Raw genomic sequence first — 5,698 nt, 5'->3', positions numbered from 1 at the left:
CAATCCGCTAACTGATGCTTTTCTTTATTCTCATCACTTGTCCTCTTGATAAGGTATTGATATTGTATGGAGAAGTTCTCTCTTGGTCAGGGGAGGCAACACAATTTTTAATTTAGTTCTGAAGCTTTGCGTACAGTTTGAAGACAGTGAGTACATTTTCTTGCTTAGTTTCCTCTAACACCGGAGAAAAACACAAGCCCTAATATAATAGGCGCTTAAACATTTGGACAGAAATCAAGGACCAGTGGAACTTTGAATCCTCCATTATGGCTAAATGCCTTTCAAACCAGCGAGTCCAGATCAGACGACAGATGCACATTCGTGATGGTTCCCGCATGCATTCACGGCAGATCTGCAAAGACCGTACGGGGCCCACGCAAATTTGAATCAGGGCTCCTTGTAGCTGAGGAAATAGCAACAGCGAATCGAGAATTCTCTGCAAGTCACAATATAGCCAACCGGTGTAGCCAGCCTTGCAGTTACCACAAATCATGGTCCCGTCCACACTGAGACTTCCACACATATAACTTTATTTAAACTTGGATTTAGAATAGCTCGAAAAAGAGCTTAATATATTAGAGTATAGTTAATATTTAAGAAATACAGAAAAATGTATAATTACAAATATATATAAATATATATATATATATATATATGTGTGTGTGTGTGTGTATATCTAAAATTACTATGCACATATATATATATATATATATTTATATCACTGTCTTTAGTTCCTCTTGCTTCCTTACAAAATACTTTTCTTGGCTCCGCACTATCTTTCAAGCTTTGCAACCACCTCATTTCATCAAAAAATACTCCACTGTGTTCTGTGTAAAATAGAAAAACAAAATACAGAAAAAAAGTCAACATAAAATCAATCAATGTAGAAATCAATCAGAATTAACACTCCTTCATCGTAACACTAAAGAGCAATCCGGCCCGACAAGAATCATCGCCAACAATAAATTCTATACAACAAATTCTGATATTGCCGCTAGCTTCATCAATATTTTGATTGTGTAAGCCCTACACTTGCCAGCTCCCTAGGGAATCATGTTGGCAACCCCCTTAAATACAGAAAATCTTCTCCTCCCAGGAGTTTTGTCCTTTAATTAACTCCCATAAGTGACCAATACAGAATTTCTCCTTACAATGTGTATTCAATATCTAGCAGAGAAGTACTGACAATAGCTAAAAACATCAATTGGGGGATTTTAGCTTGATCCAATACAAAACTCTCCAAACCAACTTCATAAGAACTCTATGGGAGACTGTAAGGAGAATCAGTTTAAGGAGATCTCGCTAGTGAAGTTGTAGATAAATGAACAATTAAGATAAAGGCAAAGAACGAAAAATCGCAACATCTCAATAATGAGGTCAGTTAATTCATACAGAATAGGATGATTCCTTGTAAAAATACACTGGCCCAATCAAAAAAAGAAAACATAAATATACATTTATAATGCAGTAAATGTTTTCACATACACCATATACATTTATAAGCCCTACACTTCCCAGCTCACTAGGGAATTATGTTTGCAACCCCCTTCAATACAGAAAATCTTCTCCACCCTGGAGTTTTGTCCTTTAACTCCCGTAAGTGACTAAGACAGAATCTATCCTTACAATATCTATCTTCAATATCTATCAGAGAAGTACTGACAATAGCTAAAAAGAGTAATCAGGGGATTGTAGGTTGATGCAATACAAAATTCTCCAAACCGACGTCATAAGAACTCCATGGCAGACAGTAAAGGAGATTCAATTTAAGGAGATCTCGCTAGTGAAGTTGTAGATAAACGAACAATTAAGATAAATGCAAAGAACAAAAAATCGCAACATCTCAATAATTAGGTCAGTTCATACAGAATAGGATGATTCCTTGTAAAAATACACTGCCTCAATCAAAAGAAGAAAAAAATAAATATATATTGATGAGTCCTACACTTGCCAGCTCCCTAGGGAATTATGCTTGCAACCCCCTTAAAAACAGAAAATCTCCTCCTTCCTGGAGTTTTGCTCTAACTGAGATGACTCAAGGACAGGTTTGTAATCTCTTCTCTAAATTAGATGAGAGCAGAACTCAACTGCATATTCCAAATGAATTGATGAGGATTGCTTCTGAGAATCTCTCAAAAACCTTCAAGGCATTTATTTCTATGGAGTCCACCAAGACTAGCACAGTACCAGATATTTTCAAACTATCTCCAGTGACTTCAATCTGTTTATAGACATGGCATATCATCACTGCGCCAGGAGAGAACCTGCCCATATTACAGTTCTATCACCCTTTAGTAGAGTTCTTATTGATCGATTGATTGATTGATGTACTCATTTACTCAACTTTAATCATACAGATCTTCATCCTTTATCATCCTTTATTGTGACCAAGACAGAATTTCTCCTTACGATATCTAATATTCAACATGTATCAGAGAAGTAGCAAGAATAACTAGAAAAACATAAATCAGGGGATTTTAGGTTGATCCAGTAGAAAATTCTCCAAACTGACATCATAAGAACTCTATGGCAGACAGTAATACCCCATTCACACCAAAGCCTAAATATGCTTTAAAGCTGTTTTGTTAAACATGGTTTAACACAACAGCTCCATAGAAGCTGCTCAAATCAATATTTGGTTGACTTCAAATGTGGCACATTGAAAAAACAGTTTAGCAATTGCTTGAATCTTGTGGAAAATTTAGTTTTTCAGTTCTCTGCTTCTGATTTTTATTCAGTTAAACCTGGTTTAACTAAATTTCTACTGTATTTAGATCATTCTTGAAATACATGATTGTAATCACAGTCTCTTTAATTAACCTCAATTGACATGAATTTTTAATGATTCTGTCATTGTTGTACTATAGTCGTTTTAGCAAATTTTTTCCATTGAGAACTGTTATAATTAGAAATTGAAAAACTTAAAACTGAAAAAAAAATTAGCAGGTCGCTCTGTGCGGGAGCAAGCACAACCTATCTCACAATTAATAGCTAGCTCCCATTAATACTTTTTGTAAAACTGATATGTTGACATATATGCCTCATAAGTGCACATAGGTTCCAAATTGCTACATTGGAGACATGTGTGTCATGTATGTGACACATGTCAGATAAATTATTTTACATGTATGTGACATATATTTTACATATATCTGCTACATATGTATGTGACATATATGTTACATGTATGTGACATATGTCAGACAGATGTAGGAGATATACGTAAAAGATATGTGGTTTTGGTAAGGGCCATTAGAAAAGAGAGCCTACACTTTGCTATTTTCAAAATAACCAGCCATTTTAGGAAAGAAAAAAGTCAGAGGTAGTTCAAGTGGAAGTAAGATTCTTATAAAATGTAGCTGCTTGACTCCTCATGCAGGTTTTGTAAGTTTTGCTTTTTGAAATGAAACCACTGAAAGCAGGCGTTATACCTCAGTATGATCATCAATGGTAAAAGTGAGGCAAAACTGAGTAAAATTTTCAGGTGGGTTTTCAAGCATTAAGAGACTTTAAAAAATACTTGACTTAAATATTGTAACCTCTGCAGAGAGTGAAGATTGATTTTTTCTGATGTTTGTTACATGAATGTTTATCCCCTCTACTAATGGAATTAAGTAAAGTGCCTATAAAATGTGCAGTAGACCAACCATGAGGATAAAGTAAAACATCCATTTGGGGGGTCTTTTAGCCCTTGAACTCCCAAGAATTGATGATAATTAATTGTGACCTCCAATTGCTACACATTTCCTGGTAAAAAAATTTGGGAGAATTGAGTTTTAGACCAAGATAACTTCTACCTAATAAGTTTGAGTATTGTAGTGCGTGTAGCTTAGTGTCAACCAATTTTCAATTGTGTAGGAAAATGAAAATGAAATTTCATTTTAGTTTTTCGCCGCGCTGTAAAAAAAAGAAGTTGGACTTCAATATTTTCGTATGGAATTTGGAAAACGTATTGCAAGTGAAGTCAAGTAGCTATCTTGAAAACAGGGAATGGGGAATCTTTAAAAGCGGGACTCTCAAGTAGCGAGAAACTTTGAAACGAGAAATATTTAGAGGCGTGAAATGAACCCGCCGAAATGAATGAACGGTGTGGTGAAGTTGCTCTTTTATCCAATTTTACGCAAGGGAAGCATGGAAATTCACGACTGTTGACAAAGGTAAAACTAGGTTGCAATTGGAAGAGCAGTCAGCTGAAACCTTGAACGCTCAAAATGGTGAAATTGTTAAAATCATTTAGGCAGGAGAATCTTTATTTTCATCAACATATTTGGTTGCTACAATTCTCTTTATAAGAAAGCGTAGTGAAGGGCTTAATTTGTCGTTGTTTGTTGAAGGATGAAATAAAGAACTTTTTGTGACCAAAATGTCGCTCTTGTTCATTGACAGTCATAGGAAACGGTACTGTCAAGCACTGACTTTAATGAGAAGGTGTGGGAAGGCTTTAGAAACGACTACAATGGGATTAGGCGGAAAATAAAACTTGATGAAAGGTAACAGGTACGTAAAGAAACATAAACATTTCGCGCTTGAACAAAAACGTAGAAAGCTGAATATTGTAACCCAAAAGTACTAACTGTAGCCATAGTTAGTCCCTACTACTAACTATGCTTTAGCACGCTTAAAATTTGGAAACTTTATACTCGTTGAAGTTTGCAAAAAGTTTTGAAAGATTTGTTGGCTGCTTTATGGTATGATATGAAATATTCACTTGAACATGAGAAGGACTTTGACTTGAGTTGAAGAATGGAGAAGCATAATATTTTGTAGAAAATTATAGTTCTTTGGAAAAAAATGGCTTGCAAGTTTAAAGATTCCTAGGTGCTGTAGAAGATTAGACATTTTTGAAAAACTATAAATGTTATAAATAGGTTGTACCCGAATGAACAGCGCGCATTATCCAAATGGCGTTGGTTTATGGCCATGCATATGGAGTAAAGTTGAAGCCTAAGCAAAATTGTTGTAAGTAAGCAATTCACTTACAGAAATCCTGCGATTGGAGATGAATTGCAGCTACTCCTTTGCGCAAGAATAGCGGTCCGGGCCTGTGGATAAACATTTAGATGGCAATATAGAGTAGCGTGCGGATGGTTGCTGTGAATAAATGTGCGTAGCGACCCGTATGTAGGTGATGACGCGTGAAGGCATGGTGACGTTGCATTTGAGCGGCAAAGTGTAGTGAAGTGAAGTGAAGCGAAGTGAAGTGAAGTGTTAGTAATGGCGGGCGGGTTGAAAGCAATAAAGGGTGGAGTTATGTTGTTTTGGTTGATTTAGGGCCGCCTGGTGACGGAAGGGCATCATGAAGCCTGGAAGTCCGTAAGCCTTGTGTATCATTCAAAGAATGGAGTGATAGAAGACGGGGGCCAGGTGGAAAGTGTAAAAGCAACTCTCTATGTTGAATGCGCAAATAAATAAGCATGGCGCGTGGAGTTTTTGAGCTTGTAGAGTGGGGGTTTTAGGTGTGGTGTTGAAGAGGCGAGTTGCTTTTAGACTTAGTTTGTGGTTTGATATATGTTGGAGGTGGTACGGGTGCTCGCGAATGGAATTTCCAATATGCAAATATAAAAATGACCTCACTAAGATCAGTAGGACTGATATCGGTATTCTAAGAGAGCAAAGTATAAAAGAGATAACTACCTAGTGAATGTATTTCCACAAAGCAGAAAAGTAGACGACTTGAAGGCAAAAGAGAGCAGATATT

At 36.3% G+C, this 5,698-nt stretch overlaps 1 long non-coding RNA gene across 1 annotated transcript; it reads right to left on the bottom strand.

The window, feature by feature from the left end:
- Positions 1 to 3: 3 nt before the first annotated feature.
- LOC148715853 (uncharacterized) lies at positions 4 to 5,465 on the bottom strand. The gene is made up of 2 exons (XR_015995809.1): positions 4,981 to 5,465; positions 4 to 827 (listed from the first exon to the last, which is right to left on the bottom strand). It is a non-coding gene; the product is annotated as an uncharacterized LOC148715853 (long non-coding RNA).
- Positions 5,466 to 5,698: the final 233 nt, after the last annotated feature.

Source organism: Stylophora pistillata, unplaced genomic scaffold (genome assembly GCF_964205215.1).
Source record: "Stylophora pistillata unplaced genomic scaffold, jaStyPist1.2 SCAFFOLD_115, whole genome shotgun sequence".
Lineage (NCBI taxonomy): Eukaryota > Metazoa > Cnidaria > Anthozoa > Scleractinia > Pocilloporidae > Stylophora > Stylophora pistillata.
This window is presented reverse-complemented; position numbering and strand designations above follow the sequence as displayed.